The sequence below is a fragment of the Haliotis cracherodii genome, unplaced genomic scaffold, assembly GCF_022045235.1.
Source record: "Haliotis cracherodii isolate W230 unplaced genomic scaffold, xgHalCrac1.p SCAF_6, whole genome shotgun sequence".
Taxonomy (NCBI): domain Eukaryota; kingdom Metazoa; phylum Mollusca; class Gastropoda; order Lepetellida; family Haliotidae; genus Haliotis; species Haliotis cracherodii.
The window spans coordinates 45,605,985-45,628,262 of NW_027266319.1; the positions used below are offsets into that span (position 1 = coordinate 45,605,985).

At 41.1% G+C, this 22,278-nt stretch overlaps 1 protein-coding gene and 1 pseudogene across 1 annotated transcript in view; both read right to left on the reverse strand.

The window, feature by feature from the left end:
* Positions 1–22,278, reverse strand: part of LOC139445621 (leucine-rich repeat-containing protein 74A-like) — a 582,304-nt gene that overhangs the window by 89,177 nt on the left and 470,849 nt on the right. The gene's annotated exons all lie outside the window — the stretch shown is intronic.
* On the reverse strand, positions 17,653–21,471 carry LOC139445299 (uncharacterized; annotated as a pseudogene).

Below are 22,278 nucleotides of genomic sequence, written 5' to 3' on the forward strand. Positions count from 1 at the left end.
AGCTATTTTGTTTTAGTAGTATGTGCAGACATATATAAGATACAAATTAAGATTAAAACACATTTTTAGAATAACATAATTAATGAGATACTAACATGTAACAAAAAATCTTACAAATTTTGGAAATGATATAGAAGTATACTCTTTAAAAAAAGAAACTTGACATAAATGTAAAACCACTTTTTGCCAAATATTTAAAATAATTACATTAAATGAGAACCAAATAAGTCAAACAGAAAGATGATGTGTCTATAATTTGCGAAAACACATGCAAAGCACATAAACGTAGCGTTTGGGGATCAATTTTACAGCTTCATCCAAATGCAACCGCCTGTAAAAAACGTGCAGCACAGGATCCTGCATTTAGGCATGCAGGCCCCCCTCCTGAATGGGTATAAAAATCAACACAAAACGGCTGTTCATACAGTCCTTATAACAGCAGTAGAGGCGGTGACAGAATGCCAAGACTGAATGCAGCTCAACGGAACAACTCTATTGGGAGATTACAAGCTGGAGCAACTCAGCAAGAAGTGGCCAGGCACTTTGGCGTATCCAGACAGACAATCTCCGCACTGTGGACCCGATACAACAACACCAACAGAGTTGACGACAGACCAAGGTCATGGAGACCAAGGGTGACAACCCAAGCACAAGATCGATACATCCGGCTGCGACACCTCCGAGACCGCACTACCACAGCCACGTCTACAACTACACAGATCCCTGGGGTACACAGAATAACAGATCAAACGGTACGAAACAGACTGAGGGAGGCTTGACTTTTTGCACGAGGACCTGTTCGATGTCATGTGCAAGGTGCAAGGTGGAGAAATGTACTGTTTACTGACAAGTCCCGTTTCCTACTCACACGTGCTGATGGGCGCGCACGTGTCTACAGACGTCGGGGTGAACGTTACGCCCCCAACTGTGTGCAGCAGGTTGTCCCATTTGGTGGCAGGAGTGTCATCGTATGGGCCGGAATTCATCACGGTGGTAGGACGCCTCTTGTGCATGTGGCAGGTGCATTGACAGGTGTGCGTAACAGAGACTTGATCCTACAGCCTTATGTTCTTCCTCACGTCAACGTTCATGGTGGACAGTTCCAGCAGGACAACGCTCGACCGCATATTGCACGTGTTAGTTAGGACTTCTTACAGCACAACAACATCCAGACATTACCATGGCCACCAGATTTGTCCCCGATTGAGCATCTGTGGGACGAGTTGGATCAACGCGTTCGCAGAAGGAATCCACCGCCCCAAACACTTCCGGCGTTTCTTGATGCACTTCAGCATGAATTGCAGCACATCCAACAGCGTGTTATTGACAACTTGATTGCATCTATGGGTCGTCGGTGTCAAGCGGTGATTGATGCACGTGGTGGGCACAACCGATACTGACATTTTCTGTACCCATGTGACATTAACTGTATCGTGTACGTGTGTCTGTCTAGGTGACACGAATATTGTTTTGAACATTGTGTACATTGATCTTCAAACAGTGTTTCAATTATGGTTTCTGAGTCCTATTTTGAAACAATCGCATTATATTACATTTTGAAAGTCAGTATCAAGTTTCTTTTTTTCTTCTCATGATTGTGTCCAAAAATGGAAGGATATTATTAATCCATGATATACTTTGTGTAATTTGCCGCCAATACATTCTTCCTGGTCATGACACCATTTAGTAATAATTATGTACTGATCTTTTACATCATACTTATCATATTTGTTTTATTTTCTACTTATTACATAAGTATGGGTAATTTTTATATATGACATATTATTTGAACATGCTAACTCTCTTTTCTTTGCTTTCCATGTAAAACCTCTATAACGGATAATGGACACAGCCAACTATCCTAAACCTCAAACCAGGATGTGGAACTCAAGGCCTCCTACATCACCCAAAAACCACCAGTACACAGTGCCAAGACAAGCCAGCTCCACATCCAGATTCCCTGATGACAGCAGAAAGAACTTTTACATTATGTTTCCTTATACCAAAGAGACTCTATAATAATTGTTATTTACTATACTACCATGTTAAACTTAATACATTGTCCATCTAAGCCATAATTATTTTATTTTACACGTTTGGGGTCCAAACTTTTACAGACGGAGGGGAAGTTATCACGATATAACATTTATACTAAGTTATCCTATAATAATTAGATCCACATCAAGTGCTTTTATGAGTTATCATGGTGTAATATCTATACATTATTTCATATAATTATAGTTTAGCAAGAAATACTTATCATCAGGTAAAATCCATGTATAAAATATCAGTAGTTTCAGTTATAGCTTTTTAGATAGATGCTAGCCTAAGGTAATGTGAGCGCATCTCCTAGACATTCGATTCAATAAGACAAGAGTTATGTCTACATAGTTTAATAGATTTGAAGCTTTAAGATAAATGCTAGCCTAAGGTATCAAGATCCCATCTCCGAGACAAAAGATATGTCTACATAGTCTCATAGATTGCCTTGAACTATTTTATTTAAGTAAATCTGTCATCACCTATATAAGAATAACATTCAACAATTACTTAGATTAACAGGATTAAGTATTCACCTCTGTCTAGCCATTCATTTATCATAGGGCACAACCAGTCGTGTATCAACCAATCATATTCCTTTTTATTGTTCTAATTTTTGTTAAATACATACTGAAGCAAAATGTTAGCCAGAAGGGGTTTGATGCTCATACCAAGCAGATCTCTCTCCCACAGCCCAGAGTGTTGTACCGACTCTCTGTGGCACTATCATGGTGTAACATTTATACTAAGTTATCCTATAATAATTAGATCCATATCAAGTGCTTTAATGAGTTACCATGGTGTAATATTTATACATCATTTCATACGATAGTTTAGCAAGTAATACTTATCATCAGGTAAAATGCATATATAAATCAGTAGTTTCAGTTCTAGTTTTTTAGACAGATGCGCTCCCATTACCTTAGGCTAGCATCTGTTGGATATTATGTCTGGGAGATGAGATCTTGATACCTTAGGCAAGTATTGATGAATAGGAAATGGGTGTTCTGCATCAAAGGGACGGCATTCTGATTGGTTAACAGGAAGGGACGTGATTCTGATTGGCTAATCATGTCCGAGATGGTGACGTCACACTAAAAACAGAGATCAGTAGCCATGAACCAGTGTATTTCAAGGTGTGGTGCAATAACTGGGAAATCCCGCGCTATAGACAGATCAACGGTTTCACATTCAAAGCCCAGTGGAGTACAGGGCTGCATGTAAACACAAACATTTCAAAACCCAAAATAGCGTGTGAGCAATTAACTATGTTGTAATGAAAACAGACAACATCCCATAAAACTACTCACATATCTAAAGTAAATGCGATAGTTTACATCAGGGGTCCGGAAAATTTAAAATCCCAATCGGACATTTGCATTTAGGCCACTGCCCCTTCAAATAGCGTATTTTTGTACGACTTTTCACACACATTACAAGTTGTTACGTATTCATAATATTATGAATTATGAATTGTTTCAATTTAAATTGTTTAATTCACCAGACAATTAATAACAAATAATATCATTTTAGATATACATGGAAAACATACCTTTGTTTCTGTTATAATAACGATCTGTTAACGTAGTGAACGGTCTAATTAATATTCATGAGTTATATTCATGAGTCTGCTCAAGTGCACTCTCCTACCCAGAGTTCCATGCGGCCGGCAGCCAGCTAGCATAGTGTTATGCTGAGTCACCACTGTGACAGAGTGTGGCTCAAGTGTACGAGTTGTAACATTTGGATCGAGACTATTATCCCATATTTGGTTATCACGTGACCTCACAATACTTTTTAAAATGTCCGGACAGAAAAATTTTAATGTCCGGTAAGCAATATTTTAAACCGGATATTTGAGATTCCCAATCGGACATGTCCGGCGCATATGACGGTTTCCATACCCCTGGTTTACATACATACTGCTGTATCGTTAAAAGCCTGCATGCAACATTGTGTGTCTGTAGTGTTTCCATGCTGAGTGTAAACTGCTTTGTTGATATGATGACTCACCAGATTGACATGCGGGACACCGCCCTAACATCTGTCCACCATATGTATAGTAGCCTAAATAAAAGAGCTGTGTAGCAACCGTTGAAGGGTGTTTAAACAAGCTCAGGCATGTCGTGGGTTGTTCGGTGTCTGTATCATCATCAACATCTGACTTTTCATGCACTAGATCTTCAGCCTCAGAAAGATCTACATGAGATAAAATGTCTTTCACAATAGGTTTCATTCACTGGTTGATTTTAGTGGCCAGTTCCTTGGGATCTGTATCATGGTAAACATTTATACTAAGTTATCTTATAATAATTAGATCTACATCAAGTGCTTTTATGAATTATCATGGAATCAACTTTCCTAGATCGATTCTCAAAAGTTATCAGATATGTCAGCTACTTTGGGTATGGACCCCTTTTCAAGCCTATTCTGGAGAAAGTGAAGGCATTGGACCCTGATGCAGATATCATGGTTAACATTTATACTAAGTTATCTTATAATAATTTTATCTACATCAAGTGCTTTTATGAATTATCATGGAACTGTTCTGGGTGAACAATACCTTCCAAATGACGTGCTGGTTTTCTTGGAATCGATCTAGGAAAGTTGATTCGCAGCATTTCTTGAGCTTGTTTTCAATCCATCTCTCACTTTTTCCTTGATCTTCATACTCCTCTCTTGACTTAAAGACATCATCTTGACAGTACTTTAGTGTTTGCTCCCACATGTATTCTAAGCCTTTCACCTCCCACTCTATATCAGCCTCACTGAGTTTAGAGCTCACTATAGGTCGTAGGAGATCACTTTCATCAGTTGTCTGAATTTTAAGTTGTTTCCTTAGGGGCTCCCCTCCATTCTCAGGGCACCACGATCTGACATGACGCTGGAGGTCATGATTATTTTCAAACACAATACCACATTCATCACAGGAAGGCATAGTTGTATCACTAGTGTCATCCTCTGATTCACTGTCCACTGGAGCGGCTACATCTGAGATGTGATCTGTTCTAGGGAGTGACTTCAAATGATACTTGCTGACAGTCTGTCCCACTTTTAGAGGCTGTGGGGTGTTGACTGCTTCAAGTACATTAGGTTGTAGTCTTCCTGATTCTAAGGTAGTAGGATGCAGGTCGATTGTCAGATTGCCATAGGGTTTTTGAACAGTTTCTTTATACACTGACATAAACTGGTCAGTATTGTTTGGATAGATGCGCCTGGCAAACATGTTGACTTGATGTCTGTCCACAGGGGAATTAAAGAGAGTCATATAATGAGAATTCAAAGCAAAGTCACATGATTCCTTGCCTCTTGGAAACAGATTTTGCAACAACAGGAAGATAATGACATTCTTATAGTGAGAGGTTGGGTGACAGTTGGGAGATGCGTTTATCATCTTTAGCCTCTGACATTAGGTCATCCAGTACAATCACATTGTTATTCCGAGCATCCAGATAGTTATCCTCATGCAGGTTGTAAGGAATTCCCTTCACAAACGTCACATAGGGTAACTGTCCACTGATCATCTGATACAGAGGCTCCGAATAACACCAGATAATGTTATTGGGTACTGGTTTGATGCTATTCTGTAGTCAAATGTTGAACACAAACATAGCCTTGCCACTTCCTCTTGGACCCACCACCACAGCATTGGATGGAATGGTAAACTTGAACCGTTCTGCGTCCTTGGTGGTGGTGGTGGTGGAGTAAATTGTGGTGGTGTTGGTGTTGGTGAATGCTTATTCCTCCTATGTCTCAGCATAGCATCTTTCCTAGAAAACTGTTTCTCACAATCAGGACACGATGTGGACTCCATGACGAGTGGAGAGTAAATGAACATTTTCTCAAGAGGAAGATCCTTATATACTCTGAAGATCAGTCTCTGGGATCCAACTGTTAAACTTTTCGGATAGCCCGTCCATTTCACAAACACCTCTTTTACGCAAACTCGCTTCCTTTTCTTCAATACCTTCTCCACTCGCCACACAGTGTCTGCAGGCTTGTCTACTCTCTGTAGTTCATTTGCATAGAAACTGCCGTGTATAGGATCCTCTGCCATATCTTTCAACAGATAGATAGGCATACCATTGCGATAGTACCTTCTTCTTATGATAAAGATTTCCTCAGTCCATTTTTCTTGATAGTCTCTTTGAAATGTATGTCTCAAATGAGACAGTCTCACTTGATCCCCCACTTTAAACTTAAAGGGTTTCTTCATTGACTTCTGTTTGATTTCAACTTTTGATTTGACTGGTTTCATTTAAGTGTCAACGTATTGTTCCTTCCATACTAAAGCTTCATTGATTACATTGATATCTGAGGGTGATCTTTCATTCAGGGATCTGTGAGGACTATGATTATAATCCTTCACCAAGTCTTGCAAAATATCCAAATAAGGATAGCTCTGTTTATAGGTAAAATACCTGTACATAGCTGTTTTAAGAGTTCTGATCACCCATTCAGCATAAGACGCTTTGGTTTCATTCTGTGTCACATAGTAGGTGATTCCTTTACTTTGTAAGAAAGCTTTCACTTTCCTATTATCAAATTCTCGCACTTTGTCTGATCGTATAATTTGTGGCAGGGTAGCGCGGGAAAATGTCTTCTTCAAGGCCTTAATGACCGCATCCACTGTTTTATTTTTAATGGGCTCCACCCACAGAAATCATGTAAATACATTTATAGCTATGAGTAAGTATTTCGCACCGTCACTGTCCGAGGCTATATTAGACACATCAGCCAAGTCGATATCCCATGGAGCATTGAGGCCTGAAGCCACCACTCTGTTCCGCTTGAACTTCTGTCTTAAAGGTCACTGAAGCCAATAGGCATCTTGGGATGCCAGACACTTCTTGATGTGATGTAAACTAATATCAAATTTCCCCTCCTTTTTGACAATGAGATACAACTTAGCAGGGCCAGAAAAGGAGGCTGAGTGTTCGGGATTCAAATAAATACTAGACAAATATGCTTTCCATCCGTCAGCAGGCATGGTTTACACGTGAAATGAAGCCTACACGATGTAATAGAGCTTAAATATTTATCAACTACATAGCCATTCATAACTATAGAAGAAGAAGAAGAAGAAGAAATGTTTATTTAAGTGTCACATATTGTACATAAAACACATTTTAAACAAAAGCAAGTTGCCATTAAAAGTACAATATCCAGCCTCTAGGGCTTATGAGACACTCTAAAAGCATTTAAAACATATAACATTATTAAATATAAAACACAAAATAAAAATATTACATACAATGTTAAGACTAGAAGAGATGCACTCTCCTTCTATACATGCTGTATAATGTGCTTGCTAAAAGCGGCTGTAAAATCACTTCTTGCATCAAATAAGATAATTGCTGAATGCTATTAAAATAATAAAAGTCTTGATTTAATTCAGCTGCCTTGTGTAGTAGTTGATATCTCAGGTCACTGTTTACAAAACAATCTATTAAAAAGTATGATTCATCCTCAATAACATAATTATTTTTTTCTGCACAAAATTTACATATTCTATCATTTAAAGGAATAGTTACGTGACGTCATAACATTTAGGAGAACTATGACGTCACAATACCAATGGACAAATAACTTACGCCTTTACATTTAACTTGGGCGCGTAGTTATGAATGAAATGTTGCTCTTTTTGAAACAATGTAGGTTCATGATCAAAATTTAGCTTATATAGCGGGAAAACTAAAAAGTTGCCGCTTCCACATGTATCTAAATGTTCACTGAGTGGAATCGTGCGGTTGTGTGGCTGCCTTATTTGTGAACGGTGAAGATTCATTCTTTAAGTTCTGTCTTTCCGATATACTTTTCATTGCATCCACTACAAACAATCAAGTAAATAACATTTCTAGTATCACAAGTCATATTTTGTTTTACAGTAAATTTAGTGTCCTTTGTAATTTGGACTGAACAGCTTAAGTTCAAATACGTCTTGCGAGACAGTAACGGAAATTATGTTTTGTAAGATACGGGTGACATGATCCAAAATCCAAATATTGGTGATCATGTCACCCGTATCATACAAACTATATACTGAGTCACACATTTTTAAAACTAATCCCATATATGATATACAATGGATAAATCTATCAGAGAAGGTAATTTTTAATCATTAATGTCCAAAGAAGGATTTTGATTAATGGTGGTAACCATAATTTGTTCCAAGCACCTACGGTATTCGGTAATAACATCAACAGTTTAAATCATAAGTCCAAAGCATGAGAATCTGATGGCACACAAGTTCAGTAGCATGTATGGCCACCATGTGCGTTGACAACTGCCACACAACGCCTCCGCATGGACCTTGTGATGCTTGTGAACACATGATTGGGAAGACGACGGCATTGTTGCTGCATAATGGTGCCAAGATCTTGCAAATTCTGTGGTTGGTTCTGGAGAGTGTGCAGACTTCTGCCAAGAGCATCCCAGACGTGTTCGATGAGATTGAGGTCGGGAGACCTTGACGGCCAGTCCATGACGTTGACTCCCGCATTCTGAAGGAAATTCCTTGTCAAAATTACTGTGTGGGGTCTGGCATTGTCGTGTTGGAAGATCAAACCGGGTCCATGGGCTGCCATGAACCTCATCTAATTTTTAAACTTCTGGTGTTTTCTCTTCTCCAGTCTTAAAAAACCATACCGCTGCTACAGCAACAACCCCTAGTACATAGGGAGCCTAAGTTTTAATCGGGCTATGGTCAGTATTGTAGGCCTTTGCCTTCCTCATTAGCGCTCCCTTCCTACCAGCTGCGACTTTTCGAGGATTCTTAGTCACTCTGACTTGTGGTGCAATCGGGGCTTGTGGTGTTTCCACAATCCCTGGTGTTTGTGGTGCAATCGCTTGTGTTTCCTCGGTCGCTTGTGGTATTTCCGTCTCCATTATTAATAAGTTGGCACGTATGTTTAAATTGACAATACCTAGCCGTATTAAAGCTGTGGTAAGAGGCGCTAAGAACATTCCGTATCTATGATAAAACTCACCGCTTACTGAGCTTATAGCATGTTCGATGAATGTGTCTTTCTCGAGAGATTCGCATAAATACGGGCGATGTTCTGCCGGGATAGGAAGAAACGTACTAGCTACAACTGTGTATAGTTGTAACATAGCAGAACCTATTGTTTTAGTCATGGTAGCTCCCAGTCTAGACTCGTAATTAATCTCTGTCTTTGCAATGAAACAGGGCTACCCATTTGGTCTGCTCTCTGAGATCTTTCAGGACAGAGTTGTATTTTTGAGTAAGTACCCAAACACTATGCTCCATATGCCGATTGGAGAATGCTAAATATGAAAGCATATCTTTCTTTTTGGTAAGTACTGTACTCGCACTGCAGTTGTCTGTTATGAAAAGGGTTGATTTTCCTTTGAATTTTTCGTGACATACTCATAAATAGTCTTGCGAACAATCGCCGGATCAACTTTGTACACCCAGGGATCATTCATTACCCCATCACTCGATAGGTATGTTTTATTAACGTTTTGTAGTCGGACACAGAATAATAATATGACTGAAAACACCCCGATAATGACTTTGTAAAATATCTTGAATAAAAGCTGTTTCTCAACAACCCGTTTGCCCGCAGATGATAGCACAGTGCGGTTCTTTAGGTAAAAGATTATTAATAGATCACTTGCACGAATCTTCCAGTCTGTATATTAAGTTGTGCATCCATAATCACGTACAAATATATGTTTAATATACCAGCCGCTTCCTGACGCTTCTTTATCTGTATAGTAACACCCTCACTGGCATTTTTATTCTCCGCCCACTGCCGTGTAGTTGGTCATCGTCTATGGTTTGCATGTCGAGCCATAGCGCATACTTCATGGTAAGAATTTCACCCATCGATACATCACCGAGAGACAGATCTTTCACGACCGTGTTAACTTCTGGGCTTCGTTTTATAGAAGGGAGGTTTTTAATCTCATCCCACTGGTGATGTGCTCGCATGCCTTGGCTATACAGTTGATTAGGCACATCCTCGATCGTCAATTCTGCTTTTGTAATCTGGGGGTTGTAGAACTTCTGGGTATCTCTTTGAAATGGTTCAGAAGGGTCCTCGAACAACATTAAACTACTCTTCAACGATCTCGCAGGGACGTTTAGATTGATATTCCATGTCGCATTACTTTTGTTGGAGCACGCGATCGTACGAAATGGCTAAACTTCCGGTATACTGGTTACGAATTTGTCTGGCTAATTCAGGATCTGTTATCATATCATACTTCAGTGAGATATTGTCAATAGAATAGCTAGCATCTTCTGTAGTTTTGATTACTCTGCCGTAGTTATTAAAAGTGAGTTCATATTCTAACCTATCGCCTAGGGATGCTTGATAACAGGGCATGTGACTATCTAGTAATTCAAAGTCGAGCGGAATATAGAATCGGTTACCTAATGCATCAGCAACTGCCTTATCTTCTACAATGGTATTATCACCAGTAGAAGCACCCACACGCAGTGTCAATGTGTTCTGATTACAAATACCTTGGTACTCTAAGTTTTCCCTGTTCTTTAGCCGTTCTCCAGAGATCCATGTAACAGAAGTATACATCGCTGTCGTCAATACTCAAAACCTCGTTACCACTAATCTTAATCGCAATTTTCTTAACAATCGCATGACCTTTGTCCTGAACAAGCTCTCTGTTAGCCTCGGTCAAATTAATTGTAGATGATAGTCGTGCAGTTCCTGGCTCTAACACATTGTGAGCGCCAAGATTTGGAAAGCGAACCAGAAGTGTTTGATTCTGATCAATAGTACTCGGGTTATTGGTTATAGTTACAGACTTGCAAATTGCTTTGACCCCTAATGGATCCCGAAGTCTACGTTGTGGGTTTAACTTGCGTCCGTATTGCGAAGACATTGTTTATATTGAAACTATGTAACCTTATGTTTAATATAAAAAAAGGATGATATTAATCTAGATAACCTAACTGATACTTGTATAATCGAGGGGGGTACTGATGAAACCAGCTTTATGAATCTTAACGAGGAACTTTTGCAATCAACCGTTAATGATTATTACGATGCCTTAAAAGAAACTCCTATTGGTCGTGACTATTCAAAGTTTACGATAGATAGTAAAGGAATATTGCGACTGCGTGGCTCTGCAGATATTGATCTTATGAATTCTCATACTCGTAAGCCCCTAGCCTTGTCTGTGATTGCTAATAAACATGGCATCAACACTGTTCGTAATGAATTAGGTTTTGTAGGCTACTCACGGGAAAAACTTTCTGCGAAGACTACAAAGGCTCTTCAGACTGTGCGTACTACACATAGATAAATAGTACTGCCATAGATAAAGATAATTTTGAAGAAAGCTCGAAGCGGGCCTTGGACGGACTCTGAGAAATCTTGGATACCTACTACGATAATTCCACGTTACAACCACAATCCTTTGAGTACATTATAAGGGAATTACGAGGTCTTGACAAGGCAATGCAAACAATTCGGGGAGAACTCATCAATAATATAGCCAAGCTATCTGAACTTGACAAGCATATAGATCAAGAGAAAAGAAAACTTGAACAGGCGGGCGATGAATTCAGTTGATGCCACGATGCAGAAAGATTGCGTAACTTAGAAGACGAAAGATCAGCTCGCCTAGAAGCTGCTTCGAGTAATAGAAAGGCACTTCGTTCACAAATCAGCCGAATTTGAGCAACTATTGATAAAGTCCTCAAAGCTGATACTACACTGGCCGATAAAATTATTGGTGTTTTTTTTATCAACTATAATCGCCGTGACTATCATACTTGGTATGGAAGTAGTAGATAGGGTTCTCAGGACTGGCAGGAATAGCGTCAAAATTTATTTCTCGTAAGTTGCAAAAGAAAGCATTAAAACATGATAAATATTCGGATACTCGCCAAAGCAAAGTTGACGGCATTGAGGATCATATTTCAACAGCACTGGCTGATTGTATGATATCTGAGGAGGAGTTTCGTTTAGTTTTGTCAGAACTAACCAAATACAACGCAATGAAGCAGGAGATTCGATCAGATTCTCATAAGACCAGTGGTATTAGCGAAGACGAGAAAAAAAAGTTCATACAACAGGGGAGACAACAAGCGCGTCAATTATTCTGTGCCAAAACCAAAGAACTGGTTGGAGATTAAAAATAGATTGTTTACTATCATTGGATCACATTTAAATGAACGCTTACATTGGTAAAAATGTTGAAGATCGCTTTGTTAAAAATAATGGTATGTGTATGAGAAATAATAGAGAATATTTTCATTAAAATTTAGTATAGTCTCATGACGATCGTTGAATCGCATCATCATTTTGAAATAAAAAAATTCCCTCTGTAGTGGTGGTATAGGTATATAAATCTGGCTCTAGTGGGATTGTGGTAAAACTGTCATTGTCTGTTAATATTTATATCATAGAAGCATTGATTGGCTCCAGGTGGTGGTGAGCTGGAGTCAATTTAGCTCAATCTCATGACAGTCATTGAATCAGATCATCATTTTGACATAAAAAATTCCCTCTGTAGTAGCAGTATAGGAATATAAATCTGGCTCCAGTGGGGTTGTGGTAGAACTGTCATTGCCTATACTACTCAATCAAATTAAGGAACAACTAGCACAAAACAGAGGGTGTTTTCTAAAATAAAAGCACTTTTAAGCTCATTTGTAATTCTAGTGGTGTACAAAAAAAGATGCAGTGTGTTTTGTCGACAGAAAATATACTTTTTATGCACACCAAGATACCTACAGTAGAAAAGTGTTGCTGCTTATCATTTTCCTGCCAAAACGTATTTGGCATACTCTTACCCAAAGATCGATGTTTATATTTGTGTTAACTCACTTCAGATTCACAGTAATAAAAAAATGAAAGACTTTATCATTCTAAAGAAAAGAAAACATATTAAATTTAGAAATATAACTTTATTTCAACACAATTGGAACAATTCACTAAAGAAAAAACATCATCAGAGAACTAATCTCACTCATTAGTCATCTTCAGTCCATACTCAACTGTACAGCAACCTACAGATTTCCCTTGTTTAGTGAAGGCCAAACATTGACGATTCCATCCAATATTTTGTTTTAAAATCACAGACTCGGCACTATAAACCATAGCTGTAATCAATAATGCAAGGAACATCCATTAAGTTCCTAAAAATAAAAAGAAAAAAGTAATAGGTGCAGGATAAACACAAAATCCTGCCCTGGAAATTTTTCACAAAGAGATTGACAAGTTAGCCTTGACAGCTGAAAGAACACTCCAAAAGAAAATTGAACGATCAAGATAGTATGGGAAAACAAATGCAAACACCATTATCTTGCATAACATGATTGAAACCCCGGTTTGTTGAAACTTATTCAATAGATGCATTGTCTGCTTCACTGTCAGACTCTGCCTTTCCCTGAATCTTGAGACTGGTGTAATAGCCATTTTGTGCAGCAAACAACGACAAACAATGGAATATAATATCATAATTTATTTACATTGGAGACAATGGGGGGCTACCTCGGTTGCTGGTGCTAGTGGGTCGTAAACCCGAGTGGTAGGATATATAGAAAGAGTACCCCGAGGATCGTGGATCCTGGGTTGATAGCTTGTTAGTGGGTCGTCAACCCGAGTATTGTTGTGGATTAATCTGGAGTCTAGGATCCAAGTATTAGTAAAGATGTACCCTTGGAGGTCGTGAAGCCCCGGGTGTTAGGTTAGGGTGAGGTATATGGTATGAGTTGGGGGCTACAGACGCCCTGCCTGATGGAGCAACCAAGGCAGCCTCACAAGGTGGTATGAAGGGGATGGATGGTGGGAGAAGCATAAACAAGATGGCTTTGAGAGAAACGAGAACAAGCGGATGGTGAGTGAAGGGTTAAATAGGCTTTAGTGAGTGACATCAGAAGAATAGGTTTGCGCATGCGTTGCTGACAAAGTATTGGATTGTGGGATAGGTAAAGTGTAACCTGATCCATAGCAGAAAAATGGAGTACGATGTACAAGTGATGACAGTTCATAATAAAATATACGCCATTGTAGGACACATAAAGCACAAGAAGCTGCGGCTAAGGTACTAGTTGTTTGTGCACAAACTAAAATAATAAATTTGACATTTTGTGCAGCAAACAACAACAAACAATGGAATATAATATCATAATTTATTTACATTGGAGACAATGGGGGGCTACCTCGGTTGCTGGTGCTAGTGGGTCATAAACCCTAGTGGTAGGATATAGAGAAAGAGTACCCCGAGGATTGTGGATCCTGGTTTGATAGCTTGTTAGTGGGTCGTCAACCCAAATATTGTTGTGGATTAATCTGGAGTCTAGGATCCCAGTATTAGTAAAGATGTACCCTTGGAGGTCGTGAAGCCCCGGGTGTTAGGTTAGGGTGAGGTATATGGTATGAGTTGGGGGCTACAGACGCCCAAAGAGAGGTTGTGTAGCAACCGAGTGCCCCCAAGGAAAAAAAAGATGGAAAATGGCTGAATTGCAAAATAATATGTAATGACTTAAAAGAAAGTTTGATAGCATCAGTCCTCTGTACACGTGCCGTATAGTCTGTATCACAGCGAGCACTGGGTGGCAGTAGCAGGGGTATGGAATTTACGGCACAATGTCTGTATATCCTCACTTAGCACGTAGTGGAGTCCATATACTGTGCTCTACACAGTTGGGTACAATAGACAATACAGAAGAGTCCTGAGATGATTTGGCACTAAGAACAATGGCACAAACTACTAACGGTCATGATTAAACATGGGAGATGAGAACGATGCTTCACGACCATCTAAATATATATACAAACTGACATGGTAGACTATGACGCCTCGTCAGGTCGAAGTCGAGCCTATGAATGTCACACGGTACATAGGGAGATCTGGGCTTGGCGCAAGGTAGCTTCGGGGGTTGGGATGTACCGAGTAAAACAGTAAGAGCTCCACCGTCCTAGAGTCTTGATAAGGTGGTCCTCTAGACGAGCTTGAGTTGCCGTTGTGGCCGCGCTGATCCTGAAAGAGTGTCCTGAATATCCGCTGGAACTAAAACCGGCGCGACACAATATATTGCTAAGCCATCTCAGGGTATTCCTGGTAATGGCTGTAAAGGAGCTGTCCACGAAGAGGGGGTCGGTGTTACGTGCCCCACTCTGTCGTCTGATCCATATGAGTTGTGTCAGGCTGCGAAAGGGGCACACCAGGTTCTTCGTAGCGAACAATGCCTTTGCAATTAAATGTCTTCGTAGCGAACAATGAAATATGTACGCCTTGACGAAAGGGGTCAGTCTTAGACACTTCAAGTCGTAAAATGCACCTGGCACGATTAGAATCGAATGTGATGTCTTCTATGCAGATGTTGGTGTCGACGTCAAAACTAGATGAGCAGTTAAACTCACCACAACGTAACAATCCAAAGAAAGCAATGGTGCACATAGTCTCCATATTCAAGTCATTGTAAGGTCCTAGCACACCCTGTCTTAGGAGAGTGACGATCCGACAGAGAATGTCATACGTAATGGGAAGCCTCTTACTTTTGACGGGAGATTGTAACTTCTTGTATTCTCTCATTAATGTCTGGATACGGGCAAAAGCAAGTAGGTATACCTAATACCCGCCAGGTATGTTTTCACTGTTGTATAGGCAAGCTTAAGGACCCCGAAACAGTGGGCCAGAAAGTACTGGAGATACGTCTCTTGCACTGGAGGCAGAGTGTCGGCTTCCATGGAAAACAGGTACACACGGATCTTGAACTTGATGTAGCTGTCATAGCGACTGATTTACAACACCCATTGTCTGAAGAACATTTAACTGCAAAGGCTCAATACCCTGGAGCCATGACATCTATATGCCTTGAAACACTTAATTGCTGTTATTTATAAGATGCTAATCCTAATTGTTAATCCCCATTTTTGTGTACATCGACCGTCTGCCATCCTGCTGATGAATTACTGTTTACATTTATTACTTACTAAATGTCAGGTGACCTTGGCTATATAAGCCTTGGTCCAGAGAGAAGAAAAGAAAGAAAAAAAGGTCTTACCCTTAGCCTAGCTAGGGTTAGGCTGGGTGCTCTGGGGCACCTAGACAACAACCACTACCACTATGTGCTGACCTGGCACATAGTGTCTTTTGTATGTATATATCTAGATGTATGAAGTAAAACTGTATATACTGCAAGCCATCGTCTCCAAGTTGTCACTTCCTACTGAGAACCATACGTCGGCCCCTTGCATATATGAGTGTGCAAATTATAAATTAATCAACGTCAGACCACACACGTTGTTAATTTGGTGGAAAATCTGGGTATGACAGACTTCTTAGTCTGTCCTTTCCTGTACCTCTTTGCAGCATGGCATATGGTTCACAAAACTGTAGGAAGTAACATCTTTATATGCCTACCATCCTGAAGAATAATCATCAACCCAAGCCATGAAGAGCAAAGAAACAAGATTGAAGAAAACAACAAGAATATCTCCGATGCCAACTTTCCTGATGAAATCTCCCATTCAAGATTTTGTTCATACACAGGAGAAAAGAAGTATACACACCTATCCCACAGAGACCCGACCACAGCCATCTTCATGCAGACCCTGCACAATACAGAAACCGCCTCACGGGCACCTACAAGATGGTTACTGTGTACAAGATATCTCATGGGGACTTACTAATTTGTGTTTACTTACATGGGCTCAATCAACGCCAGTTAGGTTAGGAGGAACTGTACACTTGTCACACATTGACAGGACACAGGTAAACACTTGCTGACATTTATTGGCAACACTTGAAACGAACGCGAAACCCAAGCGAGCCTCCCAAGACAAGCGAGCTACTAAGGGGAGCTAACTCTGCTTATATACTACATGCCAGGCAAACCTGTGTTGGCGTGATTGTCTTTTTTTTTTTCATAATAAAAGTTATCTTAACAAACTATAATGAAGGAAATAGGCGTGAAAAACAACTTGGCTCCTTGGCATAAGTTCTGTTGACCCAAACAGTCAAGATGAGAGTAAACAATGATGTAATAACGATCCAATTTCTGGTTAACCATGAAATCAATTGGTAAGTAAACCATCATAGGGTAGACTGCCCTCTGGTCGATGGGGATTTTTCTGCCCCTCACAAACATAACATTTAATAAACAAACATGATACTTCAAAAGTCCAAAACGTATTCATCGAATCGCTTTGGTCGTTGACGTTGATGCGATGGCCTTGAAGTTGAAGATGACTGTATACCTGGGTCAAATAGGGGGTCAGATTGATCTGATGCAGAACTGATGTCAGTTGGGTGATTGTCATCAAACACCGCATCCTTAAGTGGTGGCAGAGGAGGAGTAGATATTTCCAGAGGAATGTGTGGAGTCTCCGGTGTCTGGTGAAGTGTCTCAGTAGGGTCATCATCGATGTCAGATGTGTCCTCACTGTTCGCTTCATGCACACGTGTCTTGTTCCAAAGGGGGACTTTAAAACATTCTGAGAGCTTAACTCTGTATGAAGTGTTCCGCAGTTGGGTCCCAACGAACTTGCGGACATTGCACCAGAGGCCATCTTTGGCGACTACTAGGTAATGATTCCGTGCACATGTTTTATTGCGATCGTTATGAAGGTACACCAGGTCGCCAATCTCAATTTCATCAATAACAGGTCAATGACTCCGAGGAGCCTTGGATTTTTCACTGTGACCGTGGTTTGTTTGGCGATTAACATGTTGCTCTGTGATCAACTGCTTGTCGGACAGAGGCAACTGACAGTTTGTGAACTGGTCTCTCTGGGTCCACATCTCTCGAGAAGACAGGCCTCATGATCGAATGCGTGTGTTTAGGTGGGCGACAGCAATGGCAAGAGCTGTTGATGTAGTGGGGCCCCGTACAGGGTCTTGGTGCACAAGCTCGTCCTCTAATTCTTGTATGGCCTTTTCAGCAACTGGGTTCTTGTTCACATTCTTCACTCTGCCTATTTCTAGGGTAATTCTATGTTACTGGAGACGTTCATCCGTGACTAGACTGATAAAGCCTGGAGCTGGGTCAGTGTGGATAACAGCGTGTGGACCATCAAGTGGACGGAATTCAATGCAAAGACGAATCAATTCCTCACACAGGGTGGAGCCACGCTCATCGGTAATGATGCACGCCGCAGTGTAGGATGTGACACATTCACGTAGAACGAGGATGAGTTGTCGTTCCCTGCACATAACATCTGACGCAAATGCAAACCCAACAGTTTAAGGTGGATCACTGGTGCTTTGGTCTACAACAACATGAGGTGTCTTACGCAAGGAGGCGTACCGGTGACAAGATTTTGAGACACTGTTTATGGATCTGTCAATGTCTAAAGCAAAGAAGTATCTATGGCATACTTGCTTGAGTTGGTGTGCAGATGGGTGATCCAGTTGTATGTGTAGGGCAGTCAGGACTCCGTCTAATACTTGTCTTGGGACAACAATGCACTCTCTTGATGAACCGAGCGGGTCAGATTTTCGGACAACAAGCAATCCATCCTTGGAGATAGTTGCTGCATTTAGGTATAGTTTGACATCCCTGATGTTTGTTATCTTCTTGGATGGTGGGGTACCTTGGAGGAGATGAGCATGTGTTCGTCGAAGATCCTGGCACTCCTCTTGCAAGGAATGCCAAGCAGAGGTGCTTGTGAAATGAAGGCGGGTAGTTCCATTCATGATGTCCTCTATAGACAGTTGTCCAACAACAGAGCTTTCTGTGCGCTCAATGAAGGAGCAGATTTGGCAAGATGGATTGTCACATTCTGGTGCATTTCTGCTTGCAAAATCGGATGGCACATTTGCAGAACCAGCAAGGTGTTGTATCGTTGCTTGGTAGCGGCTAACTGTTGATAAGAAGGTAGACACCAGAGGACTAGCAGAGAACTCCCCACGGCATAACTTCTCAAATGCCAAAACACATGGTCTACTGTTGGTAAGGATACATGCTGAAATGCTTGGTAGCGATAGCAATTGAAAGGGCTTCCACTTCACATGGTAACCATGCGACCTGTTGTCGCCGAAGCTTGGCACTGAAGAATCCTGATAGTCGTGGCGAGTCACTACGTGTTAGATATAGTGTTGCTCCGATTCCTGGCTTCCTAACAGCACCATCAGTTACAATCCAGAGTTGGTCATCGGGGTGAGGCAGTACTATGGATTTGTTGGATGCAAGACCAGTCTTTGCTGTTTTGAAGGCATCGAGCAAAGAGTCAGACCACAGAAGCTTTTCACTGGACTGGCAACCGCCCACTTCAACATCAAGTGGGGCAAGGAGTGTGGAACAACCAGGTATTACACGGGACAAGACCTTGTAAGCTCCTATAAATGACCGTAAGCCATTCACTGTTTCTGGAGGTGAACAAGAAGCCTGAGTTTATATGCGGTGTTGACTTGCTTGAATGGATCCTTGGTGCCATTGCCATCCTAGGATGGTTGTTGTCCTGGGAGCAATGACTGTCTTGTTAGGAGATAATCTGAGATTGTTGTGTTTGAGCGCTTCAAGTAGGCGTCTCCATTGACGAAGTAACTCATCCGGGCTATCAGCACCACAATAAAGTTCGTCGGCAAGCTTAGCAATCACCCCTTCCTCTAAAAGATCCCCTAGTACGCGGCACATGAGCTCCTCTAACGCAGTTTCAGAGCCCGGCATTCCCATTGCAGACCTAGCATATACTCTCACTGCACGGAACGGGGTCACTACACCGCAGTATTTCATCGATTCCTTGGACAGAGGAATCTGATAAAAGGCATTGGTTAAATCTGTGGTTATAATGTACTTCCACTTGGCAATCTGTCTTAGAGTAGAATCGACGTCAGGCATGAGGGAAGGTTGTGGCTTACTGTATCGTCCTACATCAGAGAAGGCGGTCACCAATCTGTAACCACCACTGGACTTCTTGATTAGGAAAGAAGGGTTGAGGTATTCTACTTGGATACCTGCATCTTCAGGTCGTACAAATCTGCTCAAGTTCATTGAACTTCTGTTGGAGCTCAGAAAGTTTATCTTGTGAGTATTGCGGAACACGACCCTTCCGTTATGGAGGTTGTACAGGTCCCATGTTAACAAATGCTTGAAAGGGGCCTGAAGCACCGTTATAGCCATCGATATGTTGGTTAAACACATCATCGAACTCCGTAAGTAATAACTCAAACTGACATTTGGTATCTTGTGGGAGGATATTGTCTGGGTCTACACAAACAGTGGATGAGAAACCAATGTCCTTAATTTGAGGGGACATAGTTGGTAGCAGATGTGCCGGGTCAACATCATAATCAGGGTCGCAGTCAGGTATAAAAACTGGGCGAATCTGGCAAAAGTGCTCGTGTTTCTTGAGCATTTGTGGAGTGTCGGACAGGTTCGGGATCCTGATTTTGCCTGAGACGCTTGAGATAATTCCTAATTCTGGCCAAGTGGATGACAAGGTAGAGCGTCCAGGTCTGGTATCTATGCGGGGTTCTATGGCAAATGTGAAATCCACAGGAGCAAAGCTTTCAGGAACCGGCACCTCAATAAAGTCTCCAGGCCATATGGCAGTAGAAGTGTCTGGGGCTCTGAGTACACAAGCTCGTCTCACAATATGTTTGTCACCAGTTGTTTCTGTGGAACTGTATGTGTATGTCGTACCATCACCAAGTATGATCTGATGTTTTGCAGGGCGTACTGCCACATCGTTGGCCTCCATAAATGGTATGCCTGCAAGGACTTCTACATCAAGGTTTTCCACCACAAGACCATTAAAATCGAACTCCTTGTTGTCGCGTGTGAACAGGATTCTCCTCTCTCCAACGACCTTCAGTGGGGAAGAGCCATCTGCTTGATGGGCTGACTGAGAACTAGTCTTGATGTCAGTGCTGAAGCCTGTTGCTGTTGAGAGGCGGATCATATTACCACTAGCTCCACTATCTACAGTGACTCGTGACGTCTGGTGGCCACAGAAACAGTACATATAGGGCGACTGACGGACTTGCACAGGAAGAGTGGAGACAGGTTCAGTAGATGGCACTGCACACACATTCAACTGTATCACTAGCATCGTCAGCAGGGTCATCAAGTATACTGGCAATTTGTCTTGCTTTGACCATGTATCTCTGGTCATGATCTGGAAGGAACTTGCACTCGCTGAGATAATGAACATGATCGCTGCATCCTGCAGCTTTACACAGTGGACATGATTTTGGAAACTTTCTACCCGTTTGTTGTGCTTTAGCAAAACGTGAGAAAGACGAGCGCTGTTGTGAAGTATTTGTCCTCATAACCTTAGCATCCTCTGCTGTGCGGATTTCATCTAAAAGCGAATCGAGAGCCTGTGAGATTTCAGGTTTCAAAGAGGAAATTGTTCGTGAGCGAAGATCTGTCCCATAACGTTGTTTGACGAGCTTTGGAAGTTCAACGTGTATTAGCCTCAGCCATGTGAGCACAACAAAATTTTGGTGACAGTTCTTCGTCCTCTTCAGGTGCATTGCCATGGAAGCCAGTATATTAATGCCAAAATGTGTCTTTCCAAAATTCAGTTTTGTATATGTGCAATATACTCCAAATTACATCTTTAGTCAAGCTAGATCTTTGAAGTTATTGTGTAGGGAATCTTTGAAATGTCTCCAGGCCACGCCAGACATATAGATACAGCTAGGGCCCAGACAAACCTAAGCTGTAGGGTTATCGAGTCACACCTTAAAACTTGACTCGTAATTTCAAAAATCTAAACGACAAAATTTGTCATTTGTTACAAGTTATTAATGTGCACAGTTTGGTACAAAAGATGAATGTATTGTCTAGGACTATCAATTCAGATTAGGGATATTCTTGGGTGAGCCACCCCCACACATATGTTCATTGTATGTCAGTATTAAGTTATTAACAGCACAGCAGTATTCAGAATTTCAGAGTTTTGATGTCGGAATTAAGGATTTTTTTTCTTGGGCATCGCACCCACAATATATGGGCAAGCTCCGTCAAAGAATCGAGGAAGAGCACCGATTGTACTTAAAAGGGCAATAGTACCCACGAGTACCGTTTGAGTCGCACCGCCAAGCCAGACTCCTGAATTCAAAGAACCTTCAGTGATATATCTATTGAATCTGTGCAAAGCGGTAATTACCTTGTAGTGAAATTGCACATTACAAAGATCACTTGGTTAGTTTTCAAACTGGCACTAAATCAAATTGGCTAGATGATCACTTTCATACCGTCATTGCATAGATATATTTGTTGCATAAGGATTTCATGTAACTGATTTTGTTCACATTCAATGGCCCCTTCCCCCGTGGATCTCA